The sequence below is a fragment of the Petromyzon marinus genome, chromosome 5 (genome assembly GCF_048934315.1).
Source record: "Petromyzon marinus isolate PM22_M1 ecotype Great Lakes invasive population chromosome 5, UKy_Petmar_22M1.pri1.0, whole genome shotgun sequence".
Lineage (NCBI taxonomy): Eukaryota > Metazoa > Chordata > Hyperoartia > Petromyzontiformes > Petromyzontidae > Petromyzon > Petromyzon marinus.
The window spans coordinates 4,109,684-4,131,272 of record NC_133671.1 but is presented as its reverse complement, the minus strand read 5'-3'; the positions used below and the strand labels follow the sequence as shown (position 1 = coordinate 4,131,272).

General features: G+C 46.1%; 1 protein-coding gene across 1 annotated transcript in view; it reads left to right on the top strand.

Annotated features, from left to right (window-relative positions):
- The window catches only part of LOC116938952 (ecotropic viral integration site 5 protein homolog), a 583,027-nt gene that overhangs the window by 106,227 nt on the left and 455,211 nt on the right, over positions 1-21,589 (top strand). The gene's annotated exons all lie outside the window — the stretch shown is intronic.

The window sequence follows — 21,589 nt, the reverse complement described above, 5'->3', positions numbered from 1 at the left end:
GTGGTGATAGTGTTTATTTATTTAAGTTTTGTTAACTTATTCTTACGTTTATTTTTGTTTCTTTTATTTCTGTTTAGTTAGGTTTCGCACGTACGTGTTATATATTTACTGTCGTTATTTGCACGTGCGTTTCTCGCCGGCCAAAATTAAATGTGCAAGCTAGATATAAAGGCTCTCTATTTTTACAGTCGTCCATGGTTCTGGTCTCTCACCAGACGAAAATGCAAGGTGTTCCTGTACCTGGTGGGCTGTGTAAACACCGCCACTAGGGGGAGACAAAGGCGGCCGGGCGTGGTGCTGACCACCCACTCCCTTTGTGTGCCGTGCCGGCCTTAATCGGCGGTGCTTGCGAGCAGCACTTGCCAGAACAGCCTGTTTTGGGGATACGTGGGATCGTCGTTGTGTGCGTGTCTGTGTGCGTGTCTGTGTTTGTGTGCGTGTCTGTGTGCAATTGGGAGGTGGTCCCCCTTCCGACAAGCAAGTCAACGTCAGGACTTAATGTTTCATTTACTTTTCAGTATTATTATTGAGTTTCACAATGCTTACCTTTTGGTGAACTTTAACATATTTTGTAAAACTGTCCTATATGTACTTTCAATATTGTAGGTACCTGATTACAACTTACGAACAGTTCCGGATGCGAACGGGTCTGAGGAACGGAACCAGTACATAAGTCGATAACCGTCCCGTGCAGTAATTTAGCACTTAATTAGCTAGTAGTCACATCACAAATTCAATGTCAAATTCAAACTAAGACTGAGGGAAGAAATGTCAAAAATAGCAACGTAAAAATGTTATGAGTTAACATAGCAGAATCACAAAAATAAACAATGCCAATAATTTACTATCAGATGCCTATACAGAGTGCTTCGCTACGTGAACAAAAATGGCACCGTACCATCTAAACACATAAAGCAAGACAGCGGGCAAGCAGGGTCACAGGTAGCGATTGTGGGGCGCGACGTCCACCCTGACGTCCACCCTGCCACCCTCGCTGGGCAGGTGGGGCACGACATCCACCCTGACGTCCACCCTGACGTCCACCCTGCCACCCTCGCCGGGCAGGTGGGGCGCGAAGTCCGCCCGTGCGCTCCTTCCTCCACCGCGTCGGTCAACTCCCGCCAGGCCCCCGCTGAGCGAGTGACGGGGGCCCCCGATGCTCACGCTGCTGGCCTCAGAGCCACACGGGGTTAAAATACACGCCCGTGCACACCACAGCTGCCACTATTAGAGGGGCCGTGGAGCGCGCTATTACCTGCGAGCGCGCTCACACCTGAGCGATTACCTCACTCGTGCAAGACATGGTGACGATCCCGCGGTCACCACCCCGCGTTCACTCTCGCCGCATGTTCCCCCACCGCCACCGAGGACTCGGCTTGCACACGGAGTCGCTCCACACAGAAATTGCAGACACCACACCATCGACGGTCTGTGCTAATTTTTTATTCTCGGCGCAAACCACAATCCCTTAAAGCTGCCCAGTCGGCACTACCGGGGGGAGTATCTTGCGAGAAAAGCCTAGGCCTACTGCCATCTGCGCTCCTGCTCACCCAAGCGTCCTACCATGTACCTCGTAGCCGTACTCGCGGCATCACACGGACGCTGTGAGAGGCGGAGGGAAGAGGACGAGAAAGCCTTGCCTAACACGGCCTCATAGTGGCGAATGAGTGGCGAATACACACTGCCTTTCTCGCTTTTTCCACCCCGGCTTCCCAGATGTCGTGTATGACTCATCGCGGCTGGCCCGGTAATCTTTTTGCGCCCATACACTATTAAGCCAACTCAGGGGCACCGCGATGTGACTTGTCCTGCGAGGGTCGGCCAATCCCCTGGCACCGGGAAACCGTGGGACTTTCCTCATAGGAACCCTTCGGATTAAAACCCGTTGTGCCAAGCAATCCCACGCCAGGACACTACGTGTGTGCGCTGTGTATTCAGTGTGTGGCCGCGGAGTTTGCAGAGTGGCTTCGAGGCCGTGGCACCACACAATCCCTGCAAACTCCAGCATATGTGTGTGTGTGAAAGTGAGTGTGCGCGCATGTGTGTATCTGTCTTTATTTGTGAACCCGAACAGTTTGACTTTTGAACAGGCCTCAGGAATAAGGAACCCGTTCGTAAGTCGGGGGACTGCCCGCACTTTCATTTGCGTGGCCTTTATTTCTTTGGTCCATCGCGGGATGCTTTGTGTGCGCCGGCTTTTTTGGTGTGATTTTCCCGGGCAGGCTTCGTTGGATGCCCAGGCATCTTCACATCGGGCTCCTGTCGGTTCTGCTCTTCCGCAGCGTCCAATCCCTTTTCCATGTCGGGGGCAGTCGTTGATTTTTTATTTCGCGTGAAGCACATTACTGAACATAAAAGGGGACAAGGGAGTAAACGGGTTAGTGTGAGCCACTAAATGCACATGCATGTAAGTATCTGTAGTTATCTATTTGTGCATGTGTGGGTTTTTCTCCGGGTCAATCTCTGCCTGCATCTTTCCACGTGTATCTTTGTACGTGTCTGACACTGTCCGTGTCTATAGCTGTCTGTGTCCTTCGTGTCTCTCAAAGTGTTTGTAAACGTGTCTCTGTGTCTCTCTAGATCTTAAGAGATTGAAAACTAATTTCTTTAAGAAACTGCTCGTTGTTGTGTTTAGTTTGGTGTCCTTTACCCCGCCCCTCCGATTAGCACTGTTGGCTACGGAAATGTGTGAAAGAAATTCAACATATACACATCTCCTACGATGATCTGCAGAGGACTCTACTTGTTAAAAACGGCTCTGCTATCTGGAGGAACAAGCTAAAGGCTCACCGATGCAGAAGACGATTAAGCATAGCATGGCTGGCACGATCACGATCAGTGCAATCACGCTGGTCTTCGTGGGCTCAAACTCAGGGTCGTAGTCCGGCTCTGGGATGACGTCGGGATCGACGTCGTCCAGAACCTCCAAAGGTGCTCGCCGTTGCTTTTCCAAAATAGTTCCTGTAACACAAAGACAAAGATAAAGGTCCCCCGTGTAGCCTTAACAGACTGTCGGGGCAAGTGCTGTTAGCGAGCACCTATGAAGGCCGGTAACGGTACACGAGGGGGTGGGTGGCCAGCACCACGCCCGACCGCCTTCGTCTCCCTAGTGGCAATGTTTACACACCGCACCAGGTACTCATTTGAGGCTGAGTCGATCTAGAGGAGGCCCGGGACCGGTTCAGATAATCGTCACAGGTTTTGGCCGTGAGCGGGAATCGAACTCGGGTCGCCGGGTTCATAGCGCAGCACGCTAACCGCTACACTACCGCTCCCCACTTCCTGTAACACATACATGCATACACGCGCAGGTGAGTTAGTGACGTTTAGAGACTTTTAAAACAATCCTCGAACATTTTTACATCATTGCTTTTTGTAAAAACCTATCAGAGTGAATTTACACGTATCCCTGGCAGCAATGTGCAATGGCTGTATCTACGTTGAACTTCTTTCACACCGTAACGTAGCCACCGTGCTAATCGGAGGTGCGGCGGGCGGGGGGGGAAGGACAACAAACTAAACACAAACATCAGCAATGTTTAAGGCAGAAGCGTCGGGTGATACGAGCCGGCAGCAGCACTCTGGACAGCGCTGCTTGAAGGGCTCCATGCAGAAGTTGTGAGCAAATCTTTTTTGGCCATTCTCACACTCGTGAGGTTGCTCTGCTGTGACATTTTTGAAGGGTTTCTCTGCCTCCTGACAATAATGCCCAGAGTGCACCAGGAAAACAATTCAGAAGACAACGAAGTGCCTGTAAAGTGTATCGTCTTTTTTACTCGGCTTGATATGGAGACTTAGTAATGGCATGGTGACACTTTTACTGCGCTGACATCACCACAGTGCGAGCGAAATTCATTGTTCCTACAATTTTGATTTGAAGCTTTCGTGACTGCAGGGATTCATATTCTTGGTTCTTTCGGTAAAGTCACGTAGAAGGGAAACAATAAAATAATAATATAATATATATTTTTTATTATTTTCTTTTTCCCTTCTACGTGACTTTACCGAAAGAACCAAGAATATTTTTTATTTATATATATTTTATTATTTTATTGTTTCCCTTCAACGTGACTTTACCGAAAGAACCAAGAATATTTTTGATTTATATATTTTATTATTTTATTGTTTCCCTTCAACGTGACTTTACCGAAAGAACCAAGAATATGAACCAAGAATATGTTCCTACAATGTTTCTGCTTGTTGCTCTACCCCTGCCTAGTTATGCAAATTGAGCATCTCAAGCCATTGCACATGCATGGAACGATGCATCGATGTTAATGAGTAAAATGAATACTTCGATTCATCATACTTGGATTGCAAGGACAACGCGACAGATTTTACGAGAGTCAAATTTTAGGAGTGATATAAATTGCACGCAGTGAGGCATTCCTGACGTTATAACTCCAGGATGACGTACGTTCGCAATAAGACAGGCAGACTTCCTTATTCTCTTTCTGGCAGGATTCGCAGCGCAGGGCAGATATATACGTGGGTTCTGCGGACAAAAAAAACACATGGACGGAGTTAAAAGGCTGTTGATGTCTGCAGATTGCAGGGAATATTGGGGTCACGAAAGTTCACGTGATGGAACCAGATGTCACGTGCATTTTCAGTAGCGGCAAATGTAAACGCTACGAAGTTCCATTTATCACCTTTTTGATTGACTTTATTCGCTTTTTTTCTCAAATAGAGATAAAAATATGAAACCAATTTGTACGCATGTTGAACTGCTTTCGCACCGTACATAGCCAACCGTGCTAATCGGGAGGTGCTGGAAGGACAACGAACTAGACACGTACATTTCCTGCAGGAATGTCGGTCACGTGGTTTGACCATTTACTCGTCACACCGTTCAATGCGAGTTGGTGACCGTGGGGGGGATTAGGTTTCGGTCGTGGCATCAGGATCGGTTTGGATGTCACCCACCGGTGACGTTACGCATGACCAGCGATCAAACTCAGACAGTGGGGTTCGTGGCACTGCCCGAACCGCCGCGACACCCACACGATAAGAATGATAAACGTTTACTTGCCCAGTCGAGTGTGTCAAGCAATTGCATTTAGAACACGGTGAGCGAGTTTAAGGTCGAAATAAGCGACATGTGATGACTCCAAGCAGTCTGTTACGTTCAGGATAAGACTAAAAACAAAACTGTTGTTGAGCAGGGCCCTACATTTAGATGTTTGGCCAATTCCACGCAAGACCGTTTGGCAGGAAACAAGCGCACTTGGAGACTGTGCCTGCACGTGAGTTGAGAACACTCAAGAGCTCAACACGAGTTGACTCCTCGATACGTTGCTGTGCTGCCGTCACGCCACGACTTCGTTAAAATTGGGTTTTACTTTCAGGTAATCCTTCATTATATTATTCAGTTAGAATATTACAGTAGATCATCGATTATCCGGTGGCTTCGGGGGGCAGGGGGCGCCGGGTTTTCAAAAACGCCGGATAGTCAAATCACTATTTAAAATTGCTTATTTTTGCACGCTGTGTTTTTCGGTGTTGTGCATGTGCTTTTGCGTTTTAAATTTGTTTACTACATAACATTTGCATAAATATCCTACTCTAAAATAAAAATCCTAATAAAAAAAGTGACTATTTACTGTACCGTACTTACCACTCTAATCTCGAAGACTGGAGTATACACATGAAGCATTTTCATTGTTTAAGTTGTATGTATGTAGTGTATAATGTACCGTATATGATATTTCACAATGAAATCAAGCATAGCTACCTTTTTTGTCACGCCAAACGGTGCCTCTGGAGGGGTTTTGCCAAATCGGCCCGGGACTGCCGGATAATGTGGGAAGCTGCCGGATAATCGAGGATCAACTGTATTTGGTCAATTGTCAGCAGGTTTAGCCTGTACATGTGAAGTTGGTGCAGGTTTTCCGGATAAAAGCCGGGGGGAAAGTGTTGCATTCAAAAGTAAACATTTGTCATGACAATGTTAGAATGTTGGGCAAGCGCCATTATCAAGTGCATGGTGACGTCATCGTTGACGTGCTTGAACGAGCGTGATGCTGAAGCCGACAGTCGGTAGCGCTCGCTCACATTTCCGGAATAACGCTAGGACCTTTTTGGCCTCATAAATTGTCCACGCACACGGGCACATGCACACATGCGCGCACGCACATACACAAATACAAAGTTCGAGCACCTATGAAGGCCGGCACGGCATGGCACACAAAGGGGAGTCGACCTAGAGGAGGCCCAGGACAGGTTCAGATCATCATCACTGGTATTGGCCGTGAGCAAGAATCGAACTCGGGTCGCCAGGTTCGCAGCGCAGTGCGCTAACCGCTAAGCTACCGCTCCCCTGACGCACACACGCACACATGCGCACACACGTATGCATACTGTCTCATGTGATAAGCTTATGAAGACGCAGTCACGGCACCCATACCGTCTTAAAGAATCGCCAACATATATACAGGTGTACACAATCTTACCACAGACAGGGCATGACGGTTCCTTCGAAGCTGAAAAACAAAAAGGAAAGGACAAAACCTAACGGTTAGTTAAATTATATTCGCGTTAGTTGCTTAACAACACAGTCACAAATCCCATACATCACCACCACACACAGAGAGTGTAACCAGGTAAGGGTGAAAGTGTCCTGCTCATGCCACTGCTGGCTAAAGGGCCTCCACTCGAGGTATAGAGATCCCGTCTACAGAGTATTAGGCCTACTCTTCCAAGGTGGCCAGAGACAGGAATATCCACACTTTGCCACACCGTATTGGACGTGCTGATCGACTGATTATGGTGTGTCCCCATGCCTACCGCTCGGTGGACAGAGGAAGAAAGATTTGACAAACTTGCATTAGGGTCACAAGGAATCGAACATGGATACATTAAGTTTAATATGTGGGCTTTCGCGACCAATATACATAAGAGGTTTTCTGGGTTAGATCGTGAATATAAATGTGTCGTTACTCCCACCACCAGCACCACCCAACACAGCTAATTAGTAAGGTTTGCCACGTAAACAAACGTGTCAGTTACTAGCTCAGCAATAACCGGTGTGTTGAAGAGTAAACCCACAACATCTACAATTCGAGTACGACGTTTCGCCTATACCAAACGAAAACCTCTTATGGATGAACGCATTAAGAGTTAAAGTTACAAATCTGTACCGCGCACAAGAGCAAGTGGGAGGGGACAGGTGTTAGCTTGATGCAGGTTCGTGAAGCATCAACAATGCCGTACTATGGTTAGTCTCGTCCCCACCACGGTAACGTGTTAGACACCGGTATTCTCAACATTGCTCATGTGAGCAGGAGGGAGGAGGAGGAAGACAACGATTGATGTTTGCGTCTCGCTGGGTGTGAGGGTGCAATGGGCAGGACTTACTCTTCAAAGCTTCCTGAAAATCCTTCCATAACTTGACGAGTTCTCTCCAGTAGACTGCCATGTGAGAGAGAGAGAAAAAAAACGAGTGAACAATTTGTAAATACAGTAAAACCTTGGATTGAGAGTCACTTGGTCTGCGAGTGTTTTGCAAGACGAGCAAAAACTTTAAATAAATATTAATTTGATAAACGAGCGAGGTCTTGCAATACGAGTAGTGTACGTGTACGCTTTGTCTGCCGAGCGTCACGTGATGACAACTGAGCCGATGGTTCTTCTCTCTGTCTCGCTGCGGGATTGTGGGTAATCATCTCCCATGCTCGGTCTCAAGTCGGCGTGCCTCACTCGTATAGTCAACATGCGTGCGAGCGTATACTGTTTACTATAGTACTATAGTGTTGTGACCACGTGTATACTGTTTACTACAGTACTATAGTGTTGTGACCACGTGTATACTGTTTACTACAGTACTATAGTGTTGTGACCACGTGTATACTGTTTACTACAGTACTATAGTGTTTACTACAGTATAGTGTTGTGACCACGTGTGTGTGCGTAAAGCATTTTTGTTATTTTTGTCCAAGTGTAGTGACTGTTCTTTAGTAACTGTACTGCAACAATGCCCCCCATGAAATCCTCAAAAGGAGGCAAAAGCAAGTGTCATTGGATAGGTTCCTTGTTAAAGTCGCACAAAAATAAAAAGATTCCAGTGAGCCAACAGATGCCAGTGATTCTGTTAGTGACAGTGAAAGTTGTCCTACACAATAACCCTCCTCCTCCTCTCTCTCGTCTCCCTCACACCAGCCACGATTAAATTAAATTAATACATTTGATTACTTTATATTAAATTTAAATAAGAAAAATATAAAAAGGTATTTTGCATTAATAATTTTTACATGGATATTTTTAGGGTTGTGGAACGAATCATCGGAGTTTCCATTATTTCCTATGGGGAAATTCGCTTTGATATACGAGTGCTTTGGATTACGAGCACGTTTCCGGAACGAATCATGCTCGCAATCCAAGGTATTACTGTATAGTGCAAAGACTTTTAAAATATTGCTTCATGATTGCCCCTGTACATGTCTGTCCATTGTACTTGCATTTATTTTTTTACAGATGACAGCTTTCAGCTCCAGGAACTGGTCACACTTCTGTGAAGGTGGCCCACATTTGCATTCATCACGACAGTTTCCAAAACGTCATAAATATTGCAAGCCATTAAAAGGATGCCAGCAATGTCTTTATAGTTACATACAACCTGTTACAATTTGCTTATTCGTGTCTCGACGATAAATCATCAGGGCCATATTATCCAATCGGTACAGTGGGTACAGTAGGCACTGTGCCCAGTGCCTACAAATACTTAAGGGCCTACAAAAACTAAAGGGCTTACGAAGACACATTTTTACCACGTTTTTTGTTTGTATGTATGATAAGAAATAAAATGTAACCAGGATATCTTCTTGAATAGATATATTTGTATAGCAAGGATAGGCACAGTGTACAAAGAAGCAAAGTCACGTCAATGTTATCTGTGGCACGCAGCACGCTCCCATCAATTTAGGGCACATCCTACATAATACGTGTATCAGTAATGACGTCTGTACAGCACCTGGACGAAGTACCGTGCGAAACAAGCGGAGTGACAGCGGCGGTAGCAGTAACATGGGGCAGCAGCAGTAGCAACTGTAGAAAGTTGTCACTGAAGGCCTACGAAACAGAAGTGCCCAGGGCCTACAAAAACCTTAATCTGGCCCTGTAAATCATTGATTTTGTTACATCATTCAATCATCCCTTCAAAATATTTTGCAGAACACCTTCCGAACCAGGCAGGTGTGTGTTTCTCGCTCCTGATCACAGGCTGTAGAGTTCCCTGGTGTCCTCTCACATGAATCCCAAACTCTCATTTGTGAAAAAATTAACATCGCCAAAACATCCTCAAGGAGTTTTGAGACTCAGTCAGGATTTCTTAGGTAAATAATGAACATTATTGTACAAGGTGGTCTAAATTAGTTTAGTGAGAAATTAATTCCGTATTTATATTTCGGGAAATTAACTATTGGGCCATCCTGTAGATCTGCCAGCATTATTTGGCTCATCATACAAATCCTGTTGCATTAATGAAAATTATTAATAATAAACGTGTTTTTTAGGGGTTAAATCACGTAAATATTAATCGCCCGATTAAGCTGGTTGTAATTACCTGCGAAACATCGTACTCAAATTGTAAATGTTGTGCCTTTACTCTCCAACACACCGGTGTGCTGAAGTAGTAACTAATTGGCACGTTTTGTTTACGTGACAAACCTTACTAATTGTCTGTGTCAGATGGTGTTGGCTCAACAACACATGCAATGTACAGATGGAAAAGGTGGAGTCCATGTTTTTCTTGTCGCGCCTTCTTCTGGCAAGCCAGGGTATAGCAGCACCTCGACGCCCACAGTCAGGGAGTTCTGTAACATCTGTGTGCGGTCCACCAACCCTCGCTGCCTCCACAGTGCTGGAATACAGCAATGTATGGCCACCATCGGCAGGCTAATTTCTTGGATTACGAGAATTTCATAACCAATTATACCACTATTGTGCTTTTTGAGGCACACACAATATTTTGGGTAGACATATTTAAATGTCTACCCAAAATATTGTACCTTTATTAAGTAAAAATGTAATATATATTTATTTTCCAGTTTTGCTCCAGAATGATATAATTCTGAGTTTTGGTATTGATAACAGCTGGGTGGTTAGTTTTCTTTTGGGGGTTATCTTTTGAAATAGTTTTTGTGAAAATATTACAAGAGTCTACGGCGCACTGAGAGATGAAATATTCCCAAGCATAGCAAAAAGCAACCAGTCGGATCTCTCAAAACAAATCAAAACTAAATTTCCCACAGTCAGGCACAATGTTTTTCCCCACACTTACTGGCATAGTGTTTTTCACTCAGCTGACCGGAAACTGTGAATGACAAAACCAATACATAGTTAACAAGGCAGGAGTGATCAAGCACGTAAAAAAACGGCAGTGTTTGTGTTTATGCTGATACGGAGTTGTACGAAGCGCACATTACAAACAAACCGAGACAGCATTGAAGGTGCGACCAACAGACATCACGTGTTTAGATACCAGGGGTGGAATGATTAACCGTTGAGTCTTAAGCTCACGATACATGCAACAAATCACTCGTGTATGAGCCCATGGTGTATCCCTTTTGATTTACATTGAGTCACAGGTTCACGTGACTCTTGAAACCACGAGTTGCCACGAACATTACTGCAATTATCAAATAAATATTTAATAAATATTTGATAATCATTATTCTCGTTGGGCCAGGAAACCCTCAACAATGTCAAGACTTTTCCGGAGAGTTATGCCACATGTTTGCGGAAGAGGGTGATCTTGCTTTGAGAAATCCAAATTGTTTATTTTGCAGATAATTGATCAGCATTCGGGTGTTTGGCCAATACCAGTAATACTGTATTGTTTTGTTGTTGCTATGGGAGGACATTAGGGACCTGGGCAGAAACCCATGCAGAACAGGCGTAGAACAAACTGCACGCAGAGAGGTGCACATGTTGGGAATCAAACTCAGGTCTTGCTGTAATGCTAAACTAAACTACTAAAACTATGTTTTATTTCACCAGGTAAAGCCCACCGAGCTATGTCGCTCTTTTTCAGAAGCGACCTGACCACAAGTGATGGCCCAATGAAGTGGCGTCTCACGTGGCCATTTATAGCAGCCGAATACTCTAAACGCGTGATGTTGATACTAAATGTGAAGGGGAAAACTGGAGGACCTGGAGAAAATCCGCACGACCGCAGGAAGAGACATGCAAACTCCAAATATAAAAGCATTCGGGTCGGGATCGAACCCTCCACCTCCTGTATACCCGGCGAGGTAGTTAACATCTCGCCACCAATTGTGTCATTGAATCGTTCCACATTGTCATGGAGGGTGGGGAGGTATTCAAATGTATTAATGGGATTACTGTATTTGTATTAAATCAACCGATTTGCTATCCACGATGTTCGGCGTCATTACTTTGAATGCTGTTTTAATTCGTAGCAATCTAGGCCCTGATTACTTTCATGTAGTCAAACTTTTCGTTCAAGTTAACCGTCACAACACCCACTACATGCGTGCAATTTTCAGTCTTTAGCGTGAGTAGCAACACTCACGGCTGACCGTCTCTTCTCTCACGCAAATACAGTAGGCCTGTATATTTCAGAGTTCAACGTTGTCGATGTTAGGATTTGTAAACCAAATTGACGATCTTTTTTTTACTTTCAGATCATTGATTTGAGATAATTACGTAGTAGCTTTGTGCTTACAAAAGTGACGTCACACGATGCAGGTTTCTTTTACAGGCCCGTAAATGACACAAACATTTCATTTCCACTTACGAATTTATCAACTAAAAGTGTCAAAAAAAGAGTAAGATCATCCAAAATATAGCTAGGGCCGTTTTTGGATATTCAAATCAATCTGACAATGGGCAACAAAGATCCCCCGCATAGCCTTAACAGACTGTTCGGGCAAGCGCTGTTAGCGAGTAGCACCTATGAAGACCGGCACGGCACATCAAATGGTGTGTCGCCAGCACCACGCCCGACCACCTTTGTCTTCCCAGTGGCGATGTTTACACACCCAAGGTCGACTCATCTGAGGCTGAGTCGACCTAGGGGAGACCCAGGACCAGTTCAAATAACCGCCAATGGTGTTGGCTGTGAGCTAGAATCAAACTCTGGTCGCCGGGTTCGTAGCGCGGTGCGCTATCCGCTACGCTACTGCTCCCCACACAATGGGCAACACCGATAGCAACACCTGCCATTCGCCACTAAGTGACGGTGACGTCACCAGGGCGCCTGTGCCAGGACAGGTGCACTGAGGCCACGTGACGTGTCGAAGGCTCGCCGACAAGAGGTCTCGGGACAGACCCAGGTGCCATGGGCTGGCTGACTGAGACGACTGGTAGATGCACCAGCTGTACTCCCTGCTGTGCCAATGGTCAATACACCCACTAGCACACACACATTATACCCCTTTGTTCGGTGCACTGTCTTCATATGCTCTTGCATTGCTACACGTAGATCGCTTTTTTGTCTCAATCCACTGATGGATGAGGGTTTCCCCATGCCGTACTCGTCATGGCGGTTATTTCACCATGCTGGTCGTTGTGGGTTGGAGTCAGTGGTGGGGGCTGGACATTGGAGCATAGGAGTTCAGTACAACGATGGATTTTTGCGGTGCTGCGTTTGGCTAACAACAGCCTGGTTGAATTTAGATGCTCATGAATATGAAAATGCAAATTGCAAGGTATATATTTCAAAAACATGCACGGATGTTTCAACTGCCATGACGGAGAACGATATTTTTTTATTTTACTATTTTTTACCAGGTAAGGCCCACTGAGCTAAATAACTATTTTTCAAAAGCGACCTGGCCACAAATGATAGCTCAACGAAGCAGCTTACCAAGTGGAAATGTATAGCAGCCAAATACTCTCAACGCATGTGTCTAAATATGGAGGGAAAAACCGGAGGACCCGGAGAAAAATCCATGCGACTACGGGGAGAGAGAGAGAGACATGCGAACTCCAAATATACACGTAGGCTTTCGCGACCATTATATACAGTCGTTAGGGTCAGGATCGAACCCACAACCTCCTTCATACCAGGCGAGGGAGTTAACAGGGGACCATGAGATTGCAAGTTATATAGTGTACAAACCATTACACCGTGGCATCACGCTGCTCATTCGTTAGACAACATATTCAGGTGTTGGATTTGTTTTCTCTCCAAAAATCCTGGAAAACTGTGGAGCAAAGTATCGGTTTGTTTGCGTTCTCTTGAGCTAGGCTGCTGAAACGACTTCTGCCGAGAGCGTGCGAGTCAGCCCGCTGACATGCCCCTCGAGTCCGAACGCACGTACCGTCTCCAATTCTGTTGTTCATCTCCACAAACTTGGAGCCCATGGTTTGCTCCACCTGCTCGTACAAATCTACAAGATGGTGAACAACACGCACGCACGCACGGACACAGAGCGTTCCAGTTAACACGGCCAGCCTTTTCCAAATCCACAAGACGGTGAACAACACAGACGCACCGACAAAGAGCGCGCACTCACAGAGAGACAGTTATAGAGAAACAGAATGACGGGCTCATAGAGACACAGAGAGACACGGAGACAGAAAGACAAGAGACTCACAGAGAGACTGTTACAGAGAGACATGGAGAGACAGACACGCACAGCGACTGACAGAGAGACAGTTATAAAGACACACAAACAGATGCGCTCATAGAGACACAGAGAGAGAGGGACAGACACACACAGAGACTCACTGAACGACAGTTATAGAGAGACGGGCTCATAGAGACACAGAAAGAGAGACATGGAGATACAGACACACACACAAACACTCAAGCAGAAACAGTTATAGAGAAAGACACACAAACAGATGGGCTCATAGAGACACAGAGAGACATGGATACACACAGATAAGTGTACATACATAGAGACAGGCACAGAGATAGAAACGCATGATGTACGCAGGATGAGACAATCAAATACAAAGAGACAAAGGACGAATGCATCGTAATTATACCTCTGTGCATTTATATTGAATGCCTCTCACCTACGTCTTATATTTCTCTAATTACCGTATTTTCCCGCATATAGCCCGCAGACACATATACCCCGCAGACGCATATACCCCGCAAAAATAACGTTTCGTGTAAAACAAATTTCAGATAGCCCGCACCTCCATATACCCCGCAGGGTCTTGTTTTGTTTGTAAAAAGTGGTATACCCCGCGGGTTATATGCGGGAAAATACGGTACTGCCTCTAATTCCTATCGTTCTTTCATACCTCGCTACAAATGTAAATAATCTTATAACTCTCTTGATGACTGTATCTCTCTTCTCTTCGAAATTAACATCTCTCCAAATTTTCTCATAATATATAAATGTAATCACCCAAGCGAGTCGGCGCATGGAACATCTAAGAGACCGGGGTGTGGAGCCAGCAGAGGGCAGGAGTAGAGGCACGGTGACTGTGCATCTGTAAAAAAGAGCTTCATAGCTCATCGGATTCCTCCAGTATAAATAAATATTCCGATCCTGTATGCAGGAAATAGCAGGGGAGGGACGAGGTCACTCGAGGCCGTGAGCGGTCGAGCCGAGCTAAACGATCTCCGGCGGACAGTCGGTGGATGAGAGGGGAATGGAAAGCCCTGGGGGAGGGGGGGGGAATGGCCAGAGGGGGCCGGTGGATGTGCAGACGACAGGGGGCAGCGTGATGGGTGTTAGCGCGAGGACACGGCCAGTGTAGGAATACAACAGGGGGAAGGGACGGGGGGAGTGGCGTGGAGGCGAGAGGGCGGTGCGAGGGAAGAGAAGAGGCAGGGCCAACGGAGGGGGGAGAGCGAGCGGGGAGAAGGAAAGGGGCCGTCCATAAATGACGTCACGCGATTTTGGACGATTGACCCCCCCCACCACCCCCCCGTCATCACACGACGTCTCAAAAAGTCAGACCCCCCCCCCTCAAATATGACGTCACAAAGCTCTGCCCCCCCCCAAAATAAAACATGCTTCAAATCGCTTTAAACTATTGCCATTGTAGTGCATATTTAATGTGGCGCTGCACTCTGATGTTGTAGGAGAAAACATAAAAAACGTCTATTTAATTAAGTAGAACGTGTTGTCTATATTTATTTAAAGTTGCGCATTTTGATATGACGTCACATTTCTCAACCCCCCCCCCCTCTTCGTCACAAATGTCTGACCCCTCCCCCCAGGTGCATGACGTCATTTATGGACGGCCCCAAATGTAAAACTATTTTTTATTTTGTCAGGCAAGGCCCAATGAGCTACGCAGCTTATCTTCAGAAGCGGACCTGGCCACAAGTGATAGCTCAACGGAGTGTACTTATCGCGTGGACACTTCTCTCAGCCAAATACTCGGAAGCACGTTTCTCAACGTGGAGGTAAAAAGAGAAAAATCCACGCGGCCACAGGGAGCGAGAGAGAGAGAGAGACGCAAACTCCAAATATACAGCAGACGTTAGAGTCGGGATCGAATCCCCGACCTCCTGCATGAGCCGCCCGGGCAGCGGGCGGCGTTTACAGGGGAGGCCTCCTGGGGCGAAGGGGGAGGGCAGGGGGACAGCCACACGGCCGAGAGGCCACGTGGACGGAGAGGAGAGTTGGTGGCAGTGACTGGGCGGTGTGTGCGGAGTTTAATGTTCAGTGTTAGGCTCCACAGTGATGGTGGTGATGCACGCCACTCATTCACGAATCGTTGTGGAGTTGTCACGAAAGCCACGCCGAGTTGAAAGATAAGTCTTTGGGTCGTCCCCGATTGTTGCGGTGGGCATTGCATATATTCTGAAACGCATCTTCATCCTCCAATGTCTTCTGAATACTTCTCGTCTCTATTCTGTTTCACTTCTGAATACATCTTACATTCCTCTTCTGTCTAACACATGCATTGCAATAAACAGATCTGGACTAAATTACATTTTTAACACATCCACTATCTCGAGCATACATTTCCATCATCTCTCAGATACGTGTCTTACAGCTCTATTGCAGACACATCTCAGACACGTGTGTGTATATATATACTCATAATAGAGGGTTTGGGGTATATCGCGTAAATATACATACGTCGTTCAAACCCGCCACCACCCGATACAGCCAATTAGTAAGGGGTTGTCAAGTAAACAGAACGTGGCCAATTCGTCACTAGTATAGCACACCGGTGTGTTGGAGAGTAAACCCACAACATTGACAAACCTTGATAATTGGCTGTGTCGGGTGGTGGCGGGTTTAACGACACATTTATATTCACACGATCTAACCCAAAAACCTCCACGATAGATGATATTGGTCGCAAAAGCCTCCTACGTGTTAAACTGATGAAATATTTACTCTTTGCACCGCATGCCTCTCGGCCTGTCAGTTGATGTGACGTGCCGAGACACAGGCTGCCTTCGTACTGCACCTCGGTGAGGAAACGAGCGTGTTGCGGTGGCTAGGAGATGTTAACTCCCTCGCCTGGTATGCAGGAGGTTGTCAGTTCAATCCCGAACCCTGACACCTGTATATTTGGAGCATACGTGACGCTCTCCCTGTGGTCGCGTGGATTTTTCTCCGGATCCTCCGGTTTTTCCCTCCACATTTAGAATCAACATCACGCGCTTAAAATATTTGGCTGCTATAAATTTCCCCGTGATAAGGCACTGTGTTGAGCTATCACTTGTGCTAGCCAGGTTGCTTCTGAAAAATAACTATATAGCTCAGTGGTCCTCAGTTGGTAAATATAAAGAGTAAAAAAGATGAAATGAAAGTAAAAAGGGTGACTCACAGATCAAGCGCTTGGAATGTTCTCCCAGCAGCTTGGAGATAATATTCTGCACGCCCTTGTACGTCTTCGTGCGAATGAAGGGCCTGTCGATCTCCATCCTGTTCAGCAGCGCTTTCAGGGGCACCGCGATGGCTTCCGTGCACTTGAAGCACGGCTCGCACGGGCGGGCGACGAGCAGCAGTAGCAGCAGCGTTGGCAGCACTGCGGTCACGAGGCACGAGGAGCGCTGGGGAGCCATGGCCTGGGGAGCGAGAGAAGGGGTCACGTTTAGCGACTCGACCTTTACTCGTTGTGCCAGTGAAGCAGGCCATTTTGGAAATACAGGGGCTCCTTTACTTACGAACGAGTCAGAATCCAGAGGTGTGTTCGTAAGTTGAATTGTTCGTAAGTCCAATTTACTCCTGTCGGTTCCGAATATTTTGTACGACATGTACACTAAATAAGAGAATGGCTTTAAAAGTTGTATAATCTCCTATAAACATAGATGCCACTGGTTCTTCAAGTTCTGCAGATGTAGATGCCACCAATGCCATCTATTGCGCGGCGACTTTCGGTCCGAACAGGCAAACTGGACGCACAGACAGGTTTGTTCGTATCTCTAAGTCGAATTTTCCTCATTAGAGGAGTCCCTGTAGAACTTTATGGTCATAAAAGATGTAAAACGCTTGCGTTACGGTAAACAAGATTGCTAAATTTGGTAATCAAAGCCAAAACATCACCAAATAGGGTTACGTGGCGTGTTTACATTTTCGCGCTACGATTCCTAGTTCACGTAAAAAGACTAGAACCAATACGACCAGTTATAAATAACAGTGGAGCGTTGGCATTGGGCAAGGGACCGTGGTGGTGGTGGTATTAAACCAGTTTAGGGAAGGAGATGAATCTTAGAAAGAGGGTGGGCACTCAAAACAATAGCAGCGTGCACGCCCCCATCAAACCAAATCCGTCACTGGCAGCAAGGCGAGGAATGGAATTGTACTCTTTGGTTTTATTCGGTAAAGTCACGTAGGTAAAACAAATTAAAATAAAATAAACAATAAAAACACGACGTTTCGGAGGCAGCGCAAGCTTCATTTTATTTTAATTTGTTTTACCTACGTGACTTTACCGAATAAAACCAAAGAGTATGAATCCTTGCAGTCACGAAAGCTTCAAATCTAGAATGGAAATGTCTCAGGGAGGAGAACGACTCCCCAATGAGAGGCCTTGCAGCAGCCAAACCGTGCAGCAGCAGCAACAGCAGAAGTAGCAGCAGAAGCAGCAGCAGCAGCAACAGCAGAAGTAGCAGCAGAAGCAGCAGCAGCAGGAACAGCATCAGCATGATCAGCAGCAGGAGCAGCAGCAGGGGCAGCAGCAGCATGAACAGCAGCAGGAGCAGCAGGAGCAGCAGCAGCAGCAGGTGGAGCAGCAGCAGCAGCAGAAGTAGGGGCAGCAGCAGCATGAACAGCAGCAGGAGCAGCAGCAGCAGGTGGAGCAGCAGCAACAGCAGGAGGCGGAGCAGCAGGAGTAACAGCAGCAGTAATAGCAGCAGCAGATAGAGTGCTTCCATGCTCACGGCCCTGAACTCCTCCTCTGTGCAGGCGCGAGGCGTGCCGCACATTCCACATTCCCCAGCCTCTCTGCCCGTTACCACCGCTATCGATGTCCAAATGACGAGCCACTTTGTTGAGCTATCATTTGTGCTAGCCATGGCGCTTCTGAAAAATAAGTTAATAGCTTCGTGGGCTTTGCCTGGTAGGATGGGGATGGTTTAGTTTCATTTGTATGATTTGGGTGATTGTTTGCTTTACCTGTACTTTGCCCCTGCTGGACATCTGTGGAAAAGAGCTTCATAGCTTATCGGATATCTCCAGTAAAAAGAAAGATTCTGACTTTAGTTATGAATAAGGTTACCAGGATAGCATTTTTCACGATACGATGCGAGAATTTTCACGATCTTATTGACTATCGCGATAATTTTCCCGTAACTTTGCATTTTTATTTCCCACATTCTATCATGATTGTGCTTTGCTGGACTTACACTCCGAATAAGGTGCTTTGGCAGTTGTTCAAAGGCAGCTCACCCAAGACAAAGCAGCCACGCCTCTTATAATCGTTGCACCTTCAAATTACAGTCTATCGTTGTCACAACGCGCTTGTCTCTCCAATCAGTTCGCATGTCAACCACGAACGGGACCAGAGTGAGCCCTGCCTCGAGATCGTCGTCGTAAACGCGAGGGTGGTGACGTCATGGGGCAGTGACGTAAGAGAGTTAGGCACCTTCTTTGGTTCTTTCGGTAAAGTCACGTAGAATGAGAATAAAATAATAAATTGATAAAATAAAATAACACAATAATGTTCTCACGACGTTTCGGCCACAACACAAGCGGCCTTCATCAGGTGAAGGGACGAGACTCCAGCGCTGTCCTACCAGACAGTCTCGTCCCTTCACCTGATGAAGGCCGCTTGTGTGCCGAAACGTCGTGAGAATATTATTGTGTTATTTTATTTTATCAATTTATTATTTTAATCTTATTCTACGTGACTTTACCGAAAGAACCAAAGAAGATGAATCATTGCAGTCACGAAAGCTTTAAATCGAGAGTTAGGCACGCCCAGTATCGGGTCACGTGACCCCCGTTCTCTGCGCGCCACCCAACCAGCGATGATTATTCTATGTGCTATGATTATGCTATGTGCTATGAATACTCTACGTGCTATGAATACTCTACGTGCTATGATTATTCTACGTGTTATGATGTGCTATGATTACTTTGTGCCCTATAATGATTTAATGTGCTATGATTATTGTACGTGCTATGATTACTCTACGTGCTATTATTATTTATACACTATGATTATTCTACGTTTTGTAGATTACTCTACGTGCTATTATTAGCCTATTATGATTATTCTATGTGCTATGATTACTCTACGTGATATTATTTATACACTATGATTACGCTGCGTGCTATAGATTACTCTACATGCTATGATTACTCTACTATGATTATTCTATGTGCTATGATTACTCTAGGTGCTATGATTAGTCTATAATGATTATTCTATGTGCTATGATTACTCTACTATGATTATTCTATATGCTATGATTACTCTAGGTGCTATGATTATGTCTGTAATATCAAGGAGGCTCTTTCCCCGAGTCACTCACTACAAGCCCAGTGTAGTAGTAGTACAAGTAGGGTCGCTTACCGCTTTTTCTTTCCAAAACGGGACTTCTCTCCAACAGTGGTGACGAGGTATTGTTGTTGTATCCCTCCCGTCGTGTTCTAACACCAATTAAGTTTTGCCTCTCCAATCAATTCGCACGTCAACCACGAACGGGACCAGAGTTGAGGCCTGCCTGGACACAGCCTGGAGATCCGTCGTCGTGAGCGCGCGAGTTGGTTGTCGTGACGACGCGGTGACGTAACAGTCACGTGGCCCGTTCTTCCAGTTCCGGGTCACGTGGCTCGTTCTTCGAGTCCCGGGTCACGTGGCTCGTGTTCCGTGTGCTCGTGCGAGCCATCCAACCAGCGACGCTGCCGCGTGCACCTCGTGCTCGGCTGTGATTTGAATTCGTTAGAGACCCCCACCGGTGCCCTATATAGGCGTGCGATGATGGTGCATGCGTGATGTTGGTCGTATTGGCGGTTGTTGCTGTAGTCGGTGGTAGTTGACGATGAAAGATACTGTTATCGGTTTGTGGTGGTTGTTTTATTGGTGGTGGTTGTTGGTGTTGACTGGTGGTTGTCATTGTGTTGGATGTGGTTGTTTTATTGGTGGTGGCTGAAAGTTTTGGTTGTTTTATTGGTGGTAGATGGTTGTGGTTGTTGTGTTGATGGTGGTTGTTTTATTGGTGGTTGTTGGTGTTTTGTTATTGTTCGTGGTAGTGGTTGACGTTATAGGTAGCGGTGGTTGCTATCTGTTGGTGGTGATGGTTATAGATGTAATTGTTGTTGGCGACCATTGATGGTTGTTGTGGTTAGTGGTGGTTGTTGACATTGGTAGTGGTTGTTGGTAATGATTACAGTTGTTGGTGATTAAAAGCGGCTTTGCTTTATAGCTGGTGGTTGTTAGTGCTGTTGTGGTAGTTTGTGCTGATGGTGGTTGCTGATCGCGTGCTGCTGGTGGTGGTTGCTGTTGAGGTGGTTGTTGTTGATGGTCATTGATAGTTGTTGTGTTTACTGTCGACTCAGTCTCAAACGAGTTTCTGGTGCAGTGTGTAAACATCGTCACTAGAAAGACAAAGGCGTCCGGGCGTGGTGCTTGCCACACCCGCCCCCTCGCGTGCCGTGCCGGCCTTCATAGGTGCTCGCTTGTAGCACTTGCCTCTAAAGTATGTTAAGGCTACACGGGGGAACTTTGTCTTTGACAGACCAGGTGAGTGCGGCGGAACACACGCAATGCCGCACATGAGGCCACAGGACAACTTGTCATCATCATTGTTGTTGTTGTAACAAGGCGAGAGTTTCCCAAACGTTGAACGCAGAATGTCTCATCATTCATTGGTCTTTGTGATCAATCGCACGTGCCACTCTCATGCTGACATGGCCAGCTTGTGTGATGGCTCACCTGAATTATAGGAATATACGTGAACACACACTTGGGGATCGCCTAAGAAATAATTAACTTATTGTTTTTTAAACCGAAACAAAATCGAGTTGTGTCATTTGAGTAATCCGATAGATTCCCCGGGGTCCTTCCACTGCGCTGTTGTGGCTGTCTGCCGTTAGTGATAAACAGAATACATTAGTAACGTCTGCTTTTTACAGCTGCGTAGCACACTGTAAAAGTAATGTTTAAAAAAAACTTTTTTTAAACACGCTTTAATAAAATGTGCCGTACTAGTATTGAAAGAACTCCACGACTCCAGGAAGTGGAATTGAAG